Source organism: Leptonychotes weddellii, chromosome 14, assembly GCF_054177405.1.
Source record: "Leptonychotes weddellii isolate Sample4059 chromosome 14, ASM5417740v2, whole genome shotgun sequence".
Classification (NCBI taxonomy): Eukaryota; Metazoa; Chordata; class Mammalia; order Carnivora; family Phocidae; genus Leptonychotes; species Leptonychotes weddellii.
This window is the reverse complement of record NC_138382.1, coordinates 10,508,003-10,529,126: the sequence shown is the minus strand read 5'-3', so window position 1 is coordinate 10,529,126 and position 21,124 is coordinate 10,508,003. Positions and strand designations below refer to the sequence as shown.

The 21,124-nt window shown below is 44.3% G+C and overlaps 1 protein-coding gene and 1 long non-coding RNA gene across 3 annotated transcripts in view; both read right to left on the bottom strand.

Annotated features, from left to right (window-relative positions):
* Nucleotides 1–21,124, bottom strand: part of MAMDC2 (MAM domain containing 2) — a 142,433-nt gene that overhangs the window by 103,215 nt on the left and 18,094 nt on the right. The window lies entirely within an intron of this gene.
* Nucleotides 7,091–11,804, bottom strand: LOC145716981 (uncharacterized). Its single transcript, XR_014139933.1, has 2 exons — nt 11,145–11,804; nt 7,091–8,049 (listed from the first exon to the last, which is right to left on the bottom strand). It is a non-coding gene; the product is annotated as an uncharacterized LOC145716981 (long non-coding RNA).

Here is a 21,124-nt window from a genome sequence, read left to right as displayed (position 1 = left end):
GATGTAATGTATGGGGATTAACATAAGAATAAAAAAAAAAAGAAATCTATGAAATAAAAAAAAAAAAAAAGAACAGAGGGAAAACTACAGCGGCCAGCAATGGGGAAATGATTAAATAGATTATAGTCCACATTATGGACTATTAGGTAACTATTGAAAAGAATGATGTATCTCTAAATTGACTTGGAAATATTCGTATGTAGGAGTATTACATATGTGCATATGGAAGACATATCTGTGCTTTTATAAATTATAAAAATAAGAAATTGTGTTTGTAGATATGTAGAAGAATTGTGGGAAAGTACACATGGCCCACCACCCTGACAAAATTGGTTCCTGCAAGGAGATAGGATAAGAAGATGAGGAAGACTTAATTAGTAATTTATATATTTCTATATGACATGAAGCATCACAACAGCATGAATGTTAACATAATCAATAGCGTATTAAAGCACAAACAGGAGACTATGAAAATATTCTCCATCCTACCAAATGCATGATAAATTTTAAGTGTTTCAACACATACAAAGTAAGAATAATATTTAGCAATAACACTCGTAATTGCATAACATCTAACCACCAAGAAGCTCTCTCTGCAGACCAATGTTCATTGGTTTTAATCTACTGCAGCTGCACCCGTTCCCACTCAGCGAGATAGAGGGCAGGTGTGTTTTGCTTGTGACGGGGGAGGCCAAAGGCCCACCTGTCCAAGACCTCCTCAAGGTCCGGCAGTGGGCTGAGGAACAGAGGGAGGGCCTCTGACTCTCACCCCACAATCCATTCACATGACCATGCCAGGGCCCTGGGTTGTAAAGGGCAGATGTCCTATGGCATCTGAGCATAAACAAGTGGCCATTTTCCTGTCAAAACCCCCAAATTAGCCATTAAATGTGCAGTATAGGAGCAATTAGTCAAGTGCTCACAAATAACCTGCAGAGGCTGACCAGAGAACAAAACCCCTTGGTTTGATTCATCACCTCCCAGCAGACCACCCACACTGCGTGCTCAAGGACCACATGTGCTCATCAACAGAACAATAAGATCTGAAATTCTAGGGCTGTTTATATTCATGGCACTTTGCTGGGTGGCTTGCTCAGTAGGAGAGGAGTTGATGTCATTCTCACAGCAGCTTATATGTTATAAACTTGTTCCTTGCATAAGCCCTTTGGAGAGCTTCCATGTCCCAATGTCACAAACATCTTGGATACATGAGTTGTACACAGCAGCCTATGCCAAAGGGGTTAACTCTCTCAGGAGTTCGGCTGACAATGGAGGACGAATGAGGTAATAGCCATCGACAGCATTTCATCAGGGCTTCTCCTTACAGGATCCAGGAAAGCATGGTTTATTACCAATGGGCATGCATCAGAAGCCAAGAGATGGTGACCCGGCTCTTGGCCTTGACTACAGAGCATGCCAGCTAAGCGGAGGCTGGAGTGAAGACTAATTCTGGAAGGTGGTTCCCTCTGTGCTACCTTGGAGGTCTTGGGATTCCCAGATGGACAGTCTTAGGGGTAAAGATCAGCTGGAGCTGAAGACCTGACCCAGCCTGGATTTGCTCTGGGCCATGCAACCTCCCACTTCCCAAGGAGTCAGAATTCCTAAGGAAGGGACTAGACCCATCTCTCAAAAATTCTGGAGCTGTCTGTCCTAAGCCTAGAGATGGGAGTGTGTGAGGGTTGGAGATAAGGACTTTTGTTGGTGGGACCCAGTGTATTGCGTGATGGGAAGCTCAACTATACATTGTTTCTTAACCAACAGCATGAAAATTATTAGGTAGTGGGTGATTTGAAAAATACCACTGAAAGGACAAAGTGAAAACATGAACACTCTGAAGGGAGAAACAGGAAGTAGGAGAGGGTTATCAGACTGATTTAGGGTTAGCAAGATACACGGGTTGAATGGTGTTTGCTCCTACAAAGCCACCTTGGATATTTATACTGTACATTAGGCTGTTTTACAATATTAAATTATCCCCTAATTGTCACAACCCCACAAGTATGCACCACAGCAACTAGTTCTTTTCTATTTTCTAGTAAAAATTATAAGCAGGAATGTGTGGAGTTGAGTCATCCGTGAGTAAAGTCAAGTCCCTGAAATTAATGAACCGACTGAGTTTAAAGAAATACACACAAATGAAGTTTTCTCACTTGTGAATATCAGGTGCAGTGTTGTGAGTTCACAACTTTTGCTCTTTGGGCAGTACTTCCATGCTATTCTGCCTCTCCAGGGAGTGGATCCCTGGTTTGGTTCTTGCAAATGGACCAAAAGAGTCAAAGAACAGGTTGGCATTGACATCTCTGGCTCATAGAACCTCGTAAGGAAGTCTGGAGGGCCCGCACCTCTCAGAATACCCAAAGGGGAGGCCTGGGTCCATTATATCTGTCGTAGAAGATGGACCTTTCATGCATACAGCACTAACATGACATTACCATCATCTTCATTTGACATAAAGAATACAGAGAATTCCTGACTTCCATTCCAAGTATGGAGCTGTGCAATCCAAATGGTAGCCGACAGCCATTCAAATGTGATGACTTGAATTTAAACCACTTGAAATAAAATACATTAAAAATTTAGCTCCTCGGGGCACCTGGGTGGCTCAGTTGGTTGAGTGACTGCCTTCGGCTCAGATCATGATCCTGGAGTCCCTGGATCGAGTCCCGCATCGGGCTCCCTGCTCGGCAGGGAGTCTGCTTCTCCCTCTGACCCTCCCCCCTCTCATGTGCTTGCTCTCTCTCATTCTCTCTCTCTCAAATAAATAAATAAAATCTTTAAAAAAAAATTTAGCTCCTCAATCACACCAGCTACATTTCAACTGCTAAATAGCCACATGTGGCCAGTGGCTGTTGGACGGATATCATTTCCATCATCACAGAAAGTTCTGTGGGACATCACTGGTCCAAATTAACTTTGGATACAGCCTTGGCCCTTTGTGACGAGAATCATCTACCAAGTGAGAGCAATTAAAGCACCAAGACAAGGCCCGAGGGGGCAGAGAAGAAGGGCTTTAGCTCTTACCGTCCATCCGCTACCCCTTTATTCATTGACACGATCCATATAATTATACCTCTCCAATCTTCCATAAAGGGTCATGGAAACGCAGCTTCGAGCCCTCCGCACACCACATTCTGGAACCAGACCACAGGAAGCAATGGAATTTTTACTGTGCTAACAGACTCTCTATTATTTAATCTACTTCCTGACGCTGCAGTGTTTTTTCATCCTTATTTTTTAACTAGAGAAAAAAATTGACCTGGGATTTGGGATTATCTCCTCTAACTCATGAAGAATTCCAAGGTCTGCCTTCCTAGGATTTCACAGCCATATATGACAATCTCCCAGCGAACAGTCCGTGCTGCTTTTGCTCGAACAAACTGCCCTGCTAACTCCAAGCCTTGACACCTAGTTTAATGCTAAAGGCTGACAGGACTATTTTTAGAGAACTATCTGTTTCTGAAACTCCCTCGTGTTTCCACTCAAGAGGGTAAGCATTCCCTTAGGTATGAAAGAAAGCATCCTACCAGCAGTGGGCCATCCAAATTCAAGAGGAGAGAGGCATCACACGAGCTGGAAGAAGGGCACCAATCATCTGAATGCACTTAAAAAATAAATACCTAAAGTTCACCCCCCCAAATCCAGCCCAGGACTGAGGCGGAGGCAGGCTTTTCAACTGGAAATGCTGAGAAAATGAATGCATCTCACAGTCAGGCTATACTCAAGAGCTACGTTTACCGTTTCCAAAGAGATGTGATAAGGAGGTTTTTCTTGGCCATAGAATTGGTGAACAGGACCCAAAGCCTAGGGTGTAGGGGCCCTAAGTATCCCCATCAATTCTGAGGAGAGCTGTGGGGGAGTCTGCAACCACCTAGAGCACATGCAGAAGGGCAAGAGCTGACTCTGCTGCCCCCACCTGCCAGGCCAGCCCTGACAGTCCGAGTTCGGGGGAACACGCTGTTCCTAGTGAGAGGCGATTCTCACGTCTGCCTCTACTATGCACATGGTTGGCACCCCACTTTCTCCACCTCCCAACATGTCCTGCATACTTCTCTACATGCGTACTCAGTGATCTTCCTCGTTCTCCTGGACACATAGCACAGCGTGCCGCTGCGTGGACGGGCTTGGCCAGCTCTCCGCGGCCGGATGCCTGGGTCGCTTCCAACATTTCGCTGGGAACATCTGGTAGGGGTGCCATTTTACATACGTAGGTCTATCTGTGGGATATATTTCTGGAAGTGGGACTGCTGCATCACGGGGCCAGTGCACCTGGAATCCTGACAGATCCTTATTCACTGGGCTGTAAACTTTTGCCTTCCCGCCACCGATGTGTTATTAGGAGTATCTACCTCCTTGCAACTTCTCACACAACACTCGTCTCCGGAAGTTAATGGTACCCTAAAACGCTTGAGCAACACTTCTGAAAGTTCCTTAAGAATCACCTGAAGGAATTTGTTTAAAACGAAGAATCTTGCGATCCACCCTCAGATATTCTGATTCAGTGGGTTGGCTTAGGGCTTCGGAAACTACATTTTTAAACAAATCCCATGACAATTCCGTACAGGTGATCCTGTGACCTAACTTTTTATCAGACCCCCCTGCCCTAGAGAATCAGCACATCCCTGCTGAGGCACAGAGGTAGGTTTGCGCACGCGGAGGTGCCTAGGTGCTGAGCCGTAGGCAGGGATCCTGCACCCAAAATCCAGACGGCCCAGGTTGGAGTCCCGGCTTCATCCCTTGCCAGATGTGTGTGCTGGGCCAAGTGACTTCGCATCTGTGTGCTGCTGTTTTCCTATCCGTAAACTGGGGCTAACAGTACTACTGTTTTTAGGATTAAATAAGCTAAAAGTTGTGAATGATTTCAATACCGTTTGGTGCCTGGTAATTATTTTAAAAGCATTATCGTATATGGTAGAAACTGCTAGCTAGCTACCCCGATATCCACTGCCCCCATCTTCCATGGTAACAGAACTCCCACCATGGGGCTGGGCACAGTCACCCGGAATAAAGACTCTTTTGTGGCTATCTGTGGCTGGCCAGGGAGACGCAACGGGACTGACTACATAATTTGTAGGGTTAGGTGCAAAATGAAAATGCAGAGCCTCGGGGCACCTGGGGCGCTCAGTCGGTTGAGCGTCTGCCTCAGGTCAGGATCTCAGGATCCTGGGATCGAGTCCTGCATCAGGCTCTTTGCTCAGTGGGGAGTCTGCTTCTTCCTCTGCCCCTCCCCACAACTTGTGGTCTCATTCTCTCTCTCTCTCTCTCTGACAAATAAATATAGTCTTAAAAAAAAGAAAATACAGAGCCTCTTTTTGAAAAATTAGGAAAAGAGTGCTATTAGAGGTATTAAATATACGGCTTTTTCATTTTTTCCAGGATTTCCCTCTCGACCTGTCATAGTGATTTTTATTTGCCATTTGATGTTGCTCCTTTGGGCAGACAGATACTCATGAGGAAGTGGGAACACAAGCATCAGGAGGCCAGCCCGTGGGGCTGCTGAGCTCCCCCTTCTGTGAACGTCAGACCTGTGTGCAGTGCCCCTCTGGGGGCTGGGAAGTCAAGCCAGGCATCTCCTTCTTCCATAGTCCCACTGCCCCAATCCACTGCAGATGGGCAAACCCCAGGGGTATGCCGGGACATAGGTGTCTATATTGGAGGGAAGGCACTTGCTTGTCCCAAATGAGCTGCCTACTTTGCACATTGTTACACTGGTAGCTCAGAGTGGGGACCCCTGTGGCCATGCCCTGACACCAGCTCTCCCGGAGGAGAGGGGCAAGCAGTGGACACCTAGTCCTGGGGAGATAACAGGAGCCAGGGGGTGGGACCCCTGCAGGAGTGGAGGCTTCAAGCCCCCAGCACATCCTCCATTGTTCCATTCAACTTCACTTACAAAACACAAATTCAAATAGGAATTTCTTAAGAATTTCAAGATGGTGACTAGAGCCCTAAACCCAAAGCAGAAGGTCCTGTGTATCTCCTATTGGTGGCATGCCAATGGAGCCAATCCTGCACATAGTGTTAAAGTTTTTCGTGCAACTTTTGGGAGACACCCTTAAAAATTATCCTTTCCTTACACTGTATTGCTCAAAATGCATTCATAATGGCAGGGTCACATGCCACTGTCTGAGATCACGGGGATAAGGGCCACACCTGGGGACGCCAAAGCGAACCTTAGTTGTTTACATGTAATAACAGGCATAACCAGAGCAAGGGAAGATGGAGAAGTGGGAGACATGGGTAAGACACTGACAGAACTGGAACCATGAGTCGGGGGGACTGTGGCCAGCCCAGGAGAGACAGTCTAACCCCCTCACTTCCAGCACGGTCTCATGAGATGAGATTCATGGTTTATACCAGAAATATAAAGGACATACCCTCCGTCAGGGTTTGAAAGCTGCTAGGATTCTGGATATAATTCATTATTTGAAAGCTGCTGCATCCAGTCTATAAATCACTACAAAGTAGTGGTTCTTTCCAACTAGTCTTCTCAGTGTCCTTGGCCAAAGGCCAGTGTTCAGGAATCCCTTCAGTACCTTCAGGAAGGCATCTGCATACTGAACATGTGGAGTGGCCAGCCAGCATCTGGACAAGACAAAGTCAGTCATCCACGCCCACAAGAACTTTCTGTTGCCTGGATGGAACTCTTCCCTGGGAGAGGAATCAGCCCTCTTACACCAGCTCTTGGTTTTATTTTGGGTTTAAACCAACTGGAACACTGTTACAAATATGCAGTGCTCTTCAGATACAAGATGTACAAGTCCTACAAACTGAAACAAACTTGGCTGGTCAGAAGTCGAAGCCTTCTCCCTCTTGAACCCCACTTTTACAGTTATTTAAGCTTGGAAATGAGAGGTTTACTCTTCTATTTTTTAAAAAAGATTTATTTGTTAGAGAGAGAGAGAGAAAGAGAGAGAGAGTGTGTGTGTGTGTGTGTGTGGGAGGGGCAGAAGGAGAGAGAGAGAATCTCAAGCAGACTCCACGCTAAGCAAAGAGCCTGATGTGGGGCTCCATCCCAGTACCCCAAGATCATGACCTGAGTCGAAATCAAGAGTTGGACACTTAAGCAGCTGATCCACCCAGGTGCCCCGAAAGCTTTACTCTTTTGCAGACAATTTTTTCATTTCCTTACACAAATCTCTGTTGCATCTTAAATAAAAGTAATACAAAACACGTTTTCATCTTTCCTCTTCAAATGTACCTCTCTCACCTTTAATTTTTGGTGGACTCTTTTTATCTCAGGCTTTTCTTTTTTAATATGGCAGAGATAGAGATGAATATCTACTGATCTTCAAATATTTCAAAGGTTTGGGAATGCAAGTTTTTGGAGAGTCTACTGGTCGAGAACCCAGATGGCCTAGAATTCAAATTCAATTCAGTATAATATGGGCAAGTTACTTAACTTCTTCACTCAATTTCCTCACCTGTAAAGTGGGGATAATAATAGCACCAGCATCCAGTTCACAGATTTGTTGTGAGGATTAAATGAATTATGGCTGGTATGTAGAAAATGTTTGATAAGTATGAGGCTACCTCTATTATTCTAGCATACACAGAATTCTAAAATCAAGAGAATTTAGAGTCTACTCTGGAAGGGACTAGAATTCAGGGTCAGGTATTTACTCATCCCGAGGAAAGCGGGGGGCGGGGCTCAGCTAGAACCAGACATTTACTCCTTGGGAACTCAGGCTCCAGGCAAACTGTTCACATAGTGATGGGACCAGTGTAACTGTGAATCAAATTTGAGACTGGATGTGTATGGGGAGGGTGCTGCTGGGCAGAAAAACTTAATACTTTGTTTTGTTGAAAAGAATTAAAATGAAATAAAAATCAACTAGATGAGGTCCGCATTTTCCACCCTCCCCAACTTGCCCTAACTCTAAACACTTCCTAAAAATAAATGATTGCTAAATTATTATTATTATCAGTCACAAAACTGGTGGCACCTAATGGGCAGCCAACCTTTAATAAACACCATGAGGTTTTAACCCTGGACGGTTCATAAAATAGTCAAAATGAGGGCTCTTTTAAATATTCCACATTTATTTTGTTCTACTCAGCCTCCCAGTGTACCTCCTTCATACTGCATAAGCTCACTTTGGAATGTATTCCTGGGAACTTTTTGGTAAATTGAAGAAAGACAGAGATCTCAGTTCAGTCTCTTGCTTTTGCTTTTTTCTTTTTTTTTTAAGATCTATTTATTTATTTGAGAGAGAGCACGTGCACACAGTTGGGAACCGGGAGAGAATCTTAAACCAACTCCCTGCTGAGCGCGGATCCTGACAGGAGCTCAATCCCAGGAGCCTGAGATCATGGCCTGAGCTGAATTCAAGAGTCGGATGCTTAACCTACTGAGCCACGCAGGCGCCCCTCCTTCATCCTCTTTCTTCATCAGTTTATAACCAATCTTCTCCAAGACCAGGTGCTCCTGCTCTGCTCCTCCTGACTCTTGATTCTCTCCCCCCTTTAACACCTCCCCAAATGGATATGCTTTCAACCAGCCCTGAAAGCAAAAGATTATTCAACAACCGCACGGTGCCTATTCTATATTTGGCTTTGTCTTATTCAGTAAGAAAAATAGTAACACCTTAAGTGTGTGTAGAATATTAAGGTTTACAAAACGTTTTATATTTCTATGGTCTCCATTGATCTCACAATAATCCTGGGAGATAGGAAGGGTAGAGGACAATTCAGCTCAGAGCAATTAAATAAGTAGGGATTTTGATCGCATGAAAGAAAGAACATTTTCACCAAAAACACTAGACCTATGACTCATGTTAGGTTTCTCAGTTAATTATTTCTACTTGAATGGAAAGAAAATTAGAGTAGCCTCTTAATTCTGGAACCCCTGGGATGTGGCACTGCCCCCATCGGGGAATTTTCTGGTTCATGAAGATAAACGATGACATCCGAGGTAAATCAAGCATTGCTTTCAACTTTTCCTCTGTCTCACAGTTTGTCTCCTTTATAAGGAAAAATGGGTCAAAGTGTTCGATAAAACACACCCTATCAACCCTACATAACCCGAGTTAACTCTGTCAAAACCAGGGCCAATAAGGGCCTCTCACTCTGGTAGACCAGTGATCTCCTTCTATTTATTTATTTATTTATTTATTTATTATTTTTTAAATTTTAAAATGAATTTAATTAACATATAGTGTATTATTTGTTTCAGAGGTAGAATTTAGTGCATATAACACCCAGTGCTCATTCCATCAAGCGCTCTCCTTAATGCCCATCACCCAGTTAGTTACCCCATCTCTCCACCCCCAATGGTCTCCTTCTGACCCTCTGAGAAATACTGTTTATTGAGGGATTCCACTAGGTTCTTTTTGATTTCCTGCAGTTTATAGTTCTAGATTTGGGATATTTGGTGTTAAAAGGTTAACAAGAATAACCACTGATATTCACACATTTAATTGGTCATGATTTTTTGAATGCCTTGCAAATAGCAACTCTACTTATTGAAATATTTTTTCATTGACAAGATATATTAAATCTCAGAATATTTACCATGAAAAGTGGGGAGGGGGACAACACAGTGTCAAGTAATAGTCTGGATATAATTTACTAGCCGAGCTCCGGGCCAGAAGACCACATCGTATTGTGAAAAATGTTGTTATAAGATCTTGTTTCTCAAATCAGTCAAACGTTCAATCAGTAGGAAGTTACTGAGCATCTATGACACGATCAGCTCTGTACTTCCAGTGACTTAAGTCCTGGATATGCTCAGCACTAGAGCTATTCATACTACCTAGGCAATGTGTGGGGGTTTTTTTAGAGCCAAAGGCTCAACCTCCCTCCTCTTACTTACTACAAAGGGTTAACTAAAAATAAGAGGGAAAAACTCCACTCTCCAAAAAAAAAAAAAAAAAGGAGGCAACTCCTCAAATTGGTGATAATGCCTGGGCCACACTTTTTATTTTTAGCAGTCCATAAGCCCATATGGGTTTAGTCTTTGTTCTCTTTCTTCCATGCGCCCATAGTGGTAAAGAAGGTCCAGGCTCACCCTTCCATAGAAAGAGACTAGATGTTACTTTCTTTCATCCCAAGAAGCAGCCAGCCCCACTCCCGCTTTGGGTGTGTACATTTCTCAGGAACCTCAAGAAACTGAGGGGTCATGGGTCAAAAAAGGATCTGGGTATTGGTGGATCTCCCAAATAGAATCCCTTTCTCTAGTGATACATAACGAAAACACACCCCACCAGCAGCCCTCAATCACCCTACAACTCTTTCCAAAGTTCAGCTCCCCTGAATCCACCTCCCCCAGGGAGGGATCCCAGAGCAGTTGGGACAAGGCTTCCAAAGGCACATTAAGAATGTTGATCTTAATTGAGGAAAATGTTAAGAGGGATAAATTCTTTTTTGGCCAAGATCATGCTGACATGAAAATGATGACGTAGGAAACAAGGGGAGAACAACGAAAAGAAGAAATGTTTCTGGCTGAAATTCCCCTCCAACTTTTCCTGTACTCCTTCAGGAACAAGAAGTTCCCGAAAGCAAAGCAGTTCCCTTCCAGGTGCCACAGTGTGGATCAGCATTAATGCTAACTGCAATCATCTTCAAAAAGTTCCCCATCTCCGGAGTTGGAAACCTTCACACTTTTCTCCCTGGAAACATGGCGTTGGATGTATTTTTAGCCTCTGCTAGCCACTCAGGAACAAAGTAGCTTTCAATTTTTAAAACTTGTCAGGCTTCCTATTCTAAACAAATTATCAGAAGGCTGTGTAAATTCACCATTCGTTTCTGACCCCATCATCTATGAAATGTTTACAAAGACAGGGCCTGGCTGTTTGACTCACAAGAATATTGAGGATCCTGAGGCTGATGTTAGCATACATTAGCCAAGAAAACAGGCTAGGGTAATACCTGCACAAGAAAGTTGGTCTATGACTGGAAAAACATTAAACATGCCTGTGGGTATAATAAATAGAATTACTTTCAGTAATAATGTGGGTCTTTAACTTGACCAATGAAAGAACAACTGCAGTAACAGGGGGAAGAAGAAACACACACGCACAGAGGAGCAACAAGACTAAAGACTCTTCCAGTGTGGAAATGAAATGCCAGGCAGGAGATGGAACATCTGTGAAAAAAGAGAAAAGCAATATCCAGGAGTCTCAAAACCAAAGGCTGATTCTAGGATTTACTTCAGCTTATCCCTCTTTGTCTCTCACACAGCATCTTTCCAGTGCTCTGTCCCTTCCAAGAAATTACCAAATCCTACCCATTCTGTCTGTAGATGTCTCTAGAAGGCCCCCTCTGCCTCCTGGTTCCACTGGTTCCTCCAAAATTACTTCCAGAGCAGATCAGGGCTAGAGCCCTGCACTGGTCCCAGGATCTCTGGCTCAGATCTGAAACCCTGCCCTACCCCTTCCCCTGCTCTGTGTTGCAGAGGGCTGCGTTTCCTAAGTGGGGTTGAGCCGAAGGGGGGTGCCAGAGGGAGGGGTCTGGAGCGGGGTCCTTCCCTGCCTTCCCTGAGGTCACCTGTGTAGCTCCAGCATGGCTCCCTGGCTCCCTGGCCCCAGGGCAGTTCCAGCTTTTGCCAGTGACCTTAACACCTGGGCTCCAAAAGACCTCTTCCCTTCGTCTCTCCAGCCAAGGGGAGAAGCAGATTCCTGGGCTGCCTCAGTGTACCCACTCTAGCTCCTCAGTTCTTCCAACATCTACATAACCTACACCTTTTCTCCACCAAATCCCCCTGTTGGAAAGACGTGAACTTCTGTTTTCTTGATTGAATAGTGATGGACACAGCGCACTAAAACTGGACTCCACGTATCTCACTGCTGGCTCCTCTACTCGATCCTGAATGTTGAGAAGGGATTAATTTTCTTTTTTTTTTTTTTTAAAGATTTTATTTATTTATTTGAGAGAGAGAGAATGAGAAAGAGAGCACATGAGAGGGGGGAGGGTCCGAGGGAGAAGCAGACTCCCCGCCGAGCAGGGAGTCCGATGCGGGACTCGATCCCGGGACTCCAGGATCATGACCTGAGCCGAAGGCAGTCGCTTAACCAACTGAGCCACCCAGGCGCCCAAGGGATTAATTTTCTTAGAGTAGATACGAACATGCCCCCTCTTGTCTAGCAACCTTCCTTGCTTTCCATTGCCCATTCAGTGCCGCATCCAACTTTAGGCATTCAAGGGCTACCTTCACGGTTTTTAACAAATCTTTATAACTGTGCTATTATTTATTTTTTGTTTAATACATTTACTTAATTTGACACACTTTAAAAAATAGAGCAGCTAAGTAAAAATGTCCATGATCAAGGTTCTGATACGCTAAATATCGATTTTTATAATACATATTAAATTAAATATATAACTTAAAAAATTGGTGATCAGTGTAAAGCCCCAAAACGTTTTTCACCTTGGTCATCTCAGCCTTGCACCTCTTACAACCACAGGAATGCAGCCGAGCACAATGGTTTAAAGTGTGGACTCTTGAATGACAAGGTCGGAGTTCAACTCCTGCCTCAGCCACTTACGAGCTGGGTGGCTTTGGGCAATTGACTTAACCTGTCCGCGTCCTGCTTTGCTCATCAGTGACACCAATAGCATCTCTCCCATATGGTCATTATGATAAGTATCTGAAGAAATACCCTTAGTGTCTTTAGGACAGTGCTTGATATGCAGTAAGCACTCAGTAAGTGTCGGTTAGGATCATTCTTCCACGTTGACCTTTGCTCCAATAACACAGGACCACTCTTAACAGGAAAAAAACTGGCCCAAACCTACGTGTGTGCCTTTGCCTTGCACCTGGCTTGCCTTACCCCACTTCCAGATTCCTACCCATCGACTGTAGCAAATTGTAAACACTGGCTCTTTTTTTTTTTTTTTCTTTTAAAGATTTTATTTATTTGACAGAGAGACAGCAAGAGAGGGAAGACAGCAGGGGGAGTAGGAGAGAGAGAAGCAGGCTTCCCGCAGAGCGGGGGAGCGGGGAGCCTGATGCGGGGCTCGATCCCAGGACCCTGGGATCATGACCCCAGCCAAAGGCAGACGCCTAATGGCTGAGCCACCCAGGTGCCCCAAACTCTGGCTCTTTAAGAAACCTCTTCTACTACCCTCCCTTCCCAAACAAAACTCCCCCAGTCTTTGACTTTGTGAGACCTTTGTATCTCTCCTATTACAAACATCACATTCTGTCCTGGGATTTGGAAGTTTGTCTCCTGCTCCTTATTGGCTTGTAATCTTTTGAGAGAAGGGATCCTGTCTCCATCATGGCTGAATCCTACCCGGCCCATCTGCACCCCCACAGCAGAGATGCACAATAAATCCTGCTTTTCTTGCCCCCCCCGCTGCAAGGCCTTGGAATACACGCTGCCTTAGTTGCAGAGTCATTATTGTGCCTTTTAGGAAGTAGGATGTGTGCCTTGACTATTCATAAAATTGCCCTTTGCCTAATTCACAAGCTAACTAAAATAAATATTTTCCTTACTTTTATAGCCTCTCATACTCTTTAAAACATTTATTTATTTATCTGAGAGAGAGTGCGTGTGCACATGTTGGGGGGAGAACAGAGAGAGAGAGAGAATCTCAAGCACACTCCTTGCTCAGCATGGAGCCCAACTCGGGGCTTGATCTCAGGATCCTGAGATCATGACCTGAAATGCAATCAAGAGTCAGATGCTTAAGCAGCTGAGCCACCCAGGCACCCCTATAGTCTCTCATACTTTTAAGACTGCAAACTGTCAGGCTGAACTTGGCTCTTGATTCTCTTTGTAAGTCTTTTAACACCTCACAATTGTATAGGGCTTTACAGTTTATAATGTGCATCCGCTCACGTTAGCTCATGTGAAACTTCGCAGTGTTTTTTACGGGGATTTTCCTCATTTTAAAGATGCTTAAAATAAGATTTAGTATAAATATCTGGTATAAGATCAATGTGTCTGCTCTGCAGAAGCAGACCTTGGATGGGGCTGTGGTGATCCAGCTTCCTGGCGAGGAGCTGTTGCTTTGGTGACTGCACACTGGTGAGCCCCGTGGCCAGGCAGGCCTATTAGAGCCACAGAGAGGGTCTCAGGAGCAGTCTTCCTCACAAACAATGTGATTTTCTTAAGTTATCCAAAAGACCTGCATCTCCCACTTGACTTTCCCACATTCATCACCAAATTGAAAAAGCCTCTTTTTTTTTTTTTAATAGTAAGTGTTTTTTTTTTTTCAGGTGTACAACACAGCGATTTGACAAGTTCATACGTTATGCTCTGCTCACCACTTGTTGTCCGTCCCATTACAGCACTTACAGTCTCACTGAGCGTATTCCTTCTCTGCCTTTTATTCCTGTGACTTACTCATGCCCGAACTGGGGGCCTGTATCTCCCTCTCCCCTTCACCCATTTTACCCTACCCTCCACCTCCCTCCCCTCTGGCAACCATCAGTTTGGTCTCTGAATTTTTTTTTTTAAAGATTTTATTTATTTATTTGAGAGAGAGAATGAGAGAGAGAGAGCACATGAGAGGGGGGAGGGTCAGAGGGAGAAGCAGACCCCCCGCTGAGCAAGGAGCCTGATATGGGACTCGATCCCGGGACTCCAGGATCATGACCTGAGCCGAAGGCAGTCGCTTAACCAACTGAGCCACCCAGGCGCCCTTGTTCTCTGAATTTATAGTTCTGATTCTGCTCTTAGTTTATTCATTTTTTTAAGATTCCACTTATGAGTGGGATCATATGGTATTTGTCTTTCTCAGTCTGACTTATTTCACTTACCATAATACTCTCTAGGTCCATCCATGTTGTCTCAAATGGCACTGTCTCATCCTTTTTTATGGCTGTGTAATATTCCTGTGTGTGTGTGTGTGACATTTTCCTTACTCATTTGTCTACTGCTGCGAAGGATCCTATCTTTAGATAATAAACTCATGTAAAGACCATACCGGCCAGTGATTGGCCCTGAGGGTCACCTGAGCACCTTGTCAGATCAAACACCTCTGAATCGTCTAGTCTTTTGCTCGATGTACAGTTTTTGCCCCTGTGCACTCTAAGCTCGCCGAGGCTCAGGGCATGGGCGACTTCTTTGCAAAGCGTGTAAAGCAAAGAGGTTTCATTGTACAGCCAAGGCACTGAGGGTCGGCAGCTTCCCAGGAGCCTGCTGGGCTGTATCTGGAGCACACAGGAGAGGACCACGGCGGGGCCTGTGCCTTAGATGCAGGATGGGGAGTGTTCTTCAGAACTCCCTCAACAGCGTCTTCTGCAATATCCTAAAACATGACCTAACTGATGAAGCTGATTCCACTTTACAGGTATAGTCTCAGATCAGAAGCAGTCTTCGAGGTAGAATTCCTTTATTTCAAGCTGTTTGGGATCACACTCTTAATCTTCTTCAGTTGGGAGCATTTGGGGAGGAGAGGATGAATCAGATGCATCATAAACCCTAAATATGATGTAGTGCAAAGATTCCTGGATTCTAACCTGCCTCTGCTAATTTACTTTCCCAGGTTTCTGTTTCTTCATCCATAAAATAAAGGGATGACTAAGGTCCCTCTATCTGGGCCATTCTGTGTTTCCAAATATTTCAAAAGCAACAGGCAAAAAAAAAAAAAAAAGGCAATAAACACAAGCAAAGAAATGGACTCTGCTTTGTTCTTCAGTACAACAGAGGATACTAAAAACTTCGGTTAATTCTGTGCCAGAGAATGTCACCATTTTCAGTCTGCTCAGCAGTGGAATGTGATTGGTATATTTCTCTGTGCTTCAAGACATAAAAACTCACAAATGACTTCACAAAGAGATCATGAAATGTCACTCCCTTGGCCAAAGGGAAACTGCTCAAAACTGCTATTCTCTATTCTACTTGATCTGCCCTTGCCAAAGTCACCAAAAACCTTCACGTTGGCAAATCCAGTGATTTCTCTTTGTCTTCATCTTCTCAGCTACATTCAACACAGTTTGGACATGCCTGTCTGGAAATACTCTCTTCCTTTGGCTTTTAAGGGATCCTTTGGTCTTGACTTGCCTTCTACCTACCTGCCCACCCCTTCTCAGTCCTCCTGGTTGGCATCTTCTCTATGTCTCCACTCTGTATCTTGGAATATCCCCGGCTTGGTCCTCCACCATCCTTCTCTTCTTTTTTTATATTACCCCACTAGCTGATCATCCAATCCTGGGCATTAAATACTAGTTGCATGCTGATAATTCCCAGATTTATGGTTCACCCCCAGACCTCTACTCTGAACTCCAGATACCCATACCAAATAATCTACTGGACATTTGCATTTACAACTTCATAAAAAGAGGGCAGTTGGTTAAGCATCTGCCTTCGGCTCAGGTCATGATCCCAGGGTCCTAGCATTGAGCCCCACATCAGGCTTCCTGCTCAGTGGGGAGTCTGCTTCTGCCTCTTCCCCTTCCCCCACTCATGCTCTCTCTCTCTCTAATAAATAAATAAAATCTTTAAAATAAAATAAAACTCCACAAAAAGCCTCAAATGTCCCATGTCCATATCAGAACTCCTGATTTCCCCTACCTCCATTACGGCCGTCTCCCATCTGTTCCTTTCCCAATCTTCTTCATCTCCAAATGGCACGACATCCATCCACTTGCTTATGCCAACTACCTAGAAATCATTCTTGATTCCCCTTACTTCCCACATCCATTGTATTAATGAATCCTGTTGGTTTATCTCCAAAATAGATCTCAAATCCGTTCTCTCCACAACCTCTACCAAAATCAAAACCAAGGTTTTCTCTCAGCTACATTACTACAAAGGCTGGCTTCCTAACATCCATTCTCAGTACAAATTTATTCCCCACAAAGCAGCAGAGTGATCCTCTTGAAATAGAATTCATACTTAAGTGGCACCTGGGTGGCTCAGTCTTTAAGCGCCTGCCTTCGGCTCAGGTCATGATCCCAGGGTGCTGGGATCGAGCCCCGAGTTGGGCTCCCTGCTCGGCGGGAAGCCTGTTTCTCCCTTTCCCACTACCCCTGCTTGTGTTCCTTCTCTCGATGTGTCTCTCTCTGTCAAATAAATAAATAAAATCTTAAAAAAAAAAAAAGAATTCATACTTAAATCCCTTCAATGGCTGCCCATTTCAACTAGATTAAAGTCCACATTCTTTACCATGGCCTGAACATCTCTCCAGGGTCTGGCCCTGCCTACCTCTTGACCTCTCTTCTCAGCTCACTGTGCTCTGGCCACACTGGCCTTCTTGGTGTTCTTCCACCTCATACAGCTTGCCCCTACCTCAGGGCCTTTGCACTGCTGACCATCCCCTGGGATACTGCATGCCCTCCCTCACTGGTACATGGCTGCCCTTCCTCCTGGCTCTATTCTCAGTTCAGTGCCACCGCTCCAGAGAACCTCTCCTAACCATTCACTGCAGCACACAGTCCCATCCCTCCTGCTTTCCCATCACCCTTTCATTTCATTTTACTCATAATACACCTGAATTAACTTTATTTCTTTACGTGCCCATCACCAAAATTCCCCACCAAATTATAAGCTCTACAAAAGCAGGGTGATGCCTGGCTTCTAGATTCCCAAAATCAAAGCATTAACTCTTCTCCACTCAGAAGTCAGAGTAACCTTTACAAAACAAAACTCGTATCAGCTCATTACTTGCTCAAAGCCTCCAGAGGCTTCCCACGGCATGCACTCGGCTGATGCGGTCTGGCCCCCGGGGCTCCCGTGAGACCTCATAGCCTCTCCCTCACCCAGCTGCAGCCACACGGACCTCCCAGCCGCTCCCCAAACACACCATGTGCTGCATTCACTCCCTCTTACCGCAGCCCTGGGTCAAACGTTTCCTTTCCAGAGATGTCCTTCCTGCCTGCCCTGAACCAAAAGCACCAGCCCTACCCTGTCCATTTCTCACCATAAAAACTTAGACCATCTGCCACATCATACTGTCGTTTGTTGTGCTATTTATCTCCAGCTCTCCCCACCAGAATACGGGCTCCAAGTGAGATAGACGATTATTCTGCTAACTGCTGAATCCCCAGCACCTGGGGGAGGTAGGTAGATTCTTGTTGAATGAATGAAAAATACAGTCTTGCTGAAAACTCCAGTCTTTCTAAGTCATGCCTATCTGGGTAGATTATACCCAAGCGGTGGGAAGGTTTATTCTGATGGAAATTGCTCCTTCTTTTCAATAGTCTAGGCCCAGAGCAGCAATACCTATGCTCCAGTTAAGAAGGCCACCCCTGGGGCACCTGGGTGGCTCAGTCAGCTGAGTGTCCGACTCTTGGTTTTGGATCATGATCTGAGCTGTCCCGCTCAGCATGAAGTCTGCTTGGGATTCTTTCCGCCTTCTTCTCCCTCCCCCTCTGCCCCTCCCCCTGCTCTCTCTCCAAGAGAGGCCACATCCATAGGAAAGAGAGATTCCTCTGCCCAATGCTTCATTGGCATGGCACCAAGGGCACCCCTGTCCTCTGAAGGTTCAGTTTCTAGTCCATCTGACCATCTGTGGACCTGAAGCTCATTTTCAACATTTTGACTCTGTTGACTTTAGGGACACATGTCTTTGGAGAGAGACAAAAATTCCCCTGGAAGGGGTGACTATTCTATAATTGAGCCTGTCTGTGGAAGGAGAAGCTGCCCAGGGTACACTTAGACCCTGGACTCCTGTCTCCTTGTTATTGTGGACAACAATGCAACTGCACTTGACGTACAGATTCCTCATTTGGCTAAGTCTTCAATGTCCCAAACACAGACAGTGAAAACAGCATGGAAAAATGGGCTTCGCTGAAATGAAAGTAAATTTGACCTGCCGATCTCTTTGTTAGGTATAGAGCTTTTTGTTGGCTGTGAAATATAATGGTGACTTCAGATATAGTATGCTCAAAATTAAACCCTTCTTTTTCCCACAATCCATCTCCTAGAGTCCAATTAATAAATTCACAAATATTTACTTTGCTTCTTGTTATCTACCTAACCCTGGTGGAGGAGTGGGGAGAGCACGGAGATATCTACCTGTCTATCTATACACATATGCACATACTTATATATCTTATAGCCTGTCCTTTCAAAACAACTATTCTGATTTCTGGAAATAACAAGACTAAGGAAGGGGAAGAAAATAACAAAATGAAAGAGCAATTCTAGGAACTTTAGACCCTTAGACAACCAAGGGCAGCTTTTATTTTAGAGCTGAGCTTCTAAGAAAACTCTCCCTGGTGGGTAGACCATGGCTAAGGCTGGTAGGGAAGCTGGACTCTGGTGGCTCTTCCAGGCTTGGGTGGGCATGACCAGCACAGCTGAATCAACATCTTCATGGACAGACTGATAGCAAGACAGGACAAGAGCTTTAGTCCATCTGATTCATCAATGAGCTCTGAATGGTAATGTTTCATTGGATTATTAATGGCAGATTTAGCTCATATGAGCCAGGCACCAAATCTACAATCCATTTGTTCGGCATGTTTTAAGTGCCCCTACTTCTTGCCTGGGACCAGGCAAGAAAGGCCAAGTGCAGGGTGAAGACTATCTTTATTTAAAATTTTGATATTTGGTTCATCATGGAATTTTTGCATTACTTTTATATTTTTTTTTAAATAGGAATTTTCCTAAAGAAGATGGACAGATAGCCACAGGTACGTAAAAAGATGCTCAATGTCATTAATCGTCAGGAAAATGCAAATCAAAACTACAGTGAGGTATCGCTTCACACCTGTCAGAATGGCTACTCTCAAAGAGACAAGAAATAGCATGTGTTGGCAAGGATGTGGAGCCAAGGGAACCCTCGTGCACTGTTGGTGGGAATGCAGACTGGTGCAGCCACTATGGAGAATGGCATGGAGGTTCCTCAAAAAATTAAAAATAGAAATACCCTATGATCCAGTATTTCCACTTCTGGGTATTTATCCAAAGAAAGCAAAAATACTAACTCAAAAAGATATCTGCACCCTTATGCTTATTACAGCATTATTTACAATAGCCAAGATATGGAAACAACCTAAGTGCCCAACAATTGACGAATAAATAAATTATGGTGTATGCATATAAATACATACACATAATGAAATATTATTTATGTACAATGTGTGAATGAATATATATATATATACACACACACAAATTATGGTATATATATACAATGAAATATTATTCAGCCGCAAAAGAGAATAAAATCTTGCCATTTGCAACATTAGCTGGTGAGCACATTAAGGGAAACAAGTCCGACAGAGAAAGACAAATACCATGTGATTTCACTTCTAAAAAATAACCAAACCACAACAAGGTCACAGATACAGAAAACAGATTCATGGTTGACACAGGCAGGGGATGAGGGGTGGGGGGAATGGGGGGAGGGGGTCAAAAGGTTTAAAAAATTTAAATAAAATAATAAATAAACAAACAACAACCAATACTATGTATCTCAATGAGTGGCTTTTTATGGTGTCTTCTTCACTTCTGCACACAAGGTGAGGGCCTCACTTGCCTCAGTCTGGTCCTAGGCCCTGGTCAATTATGTGCAGAGCACTCTGCAAGGGCATAAAGCAGATTTAGAGAAGCAAGAGATGTGGATGCTAACATCTAGAATCATAGCATAATAGGAGGGAAAACATGTTCTAAAATAAGGCCAATCAAGCGAAAGAGCGGTAAGCACTTTAAGAGAAGTTCCAGAACAATGACTGTGTCAAGAGTGGTCAGGCAGGATGGACACCACGCTAAGCCTTCCTGTCCCCACTCTGCCACATCCAGCTGGGTGACACCAGGCAGACTGCTTCACCACGAAGAGACTGCCATCTCCTCATCTGTGACCTGGAGGGACTGTCCCCCACCTCGGAGGGTGACTGTATAATGAGACAAAGCAACATGTGTAACACACACAGGGACTCCTGATAAATGGCAGTTGTGATCTAAGCAGGCCTGGGGAACACAGATTTAAAGTCTTGGTTATAACACTGGCCATCACATACCTCCTTAGAGAGAAGGCTACAGAAATGCAACATGTTATGTATATTTTCACAAGAATGCATGAGGACTATGGCCAGACATTCACATCCATGATTTGGCAGTTTCTTTCTTTCTTTCTTTCTTTCTTTCTTTATTTATTTATTTATTTATTTATTTATTTATTTATTTATTTATTTATTTTTATTCTTATGTTAATCCCCATACATTACATCATTAGTTCTAGATGAAGTGTTCCATGATTCATTGTTCGTGCACAACACCCAGTGCTCCATGCA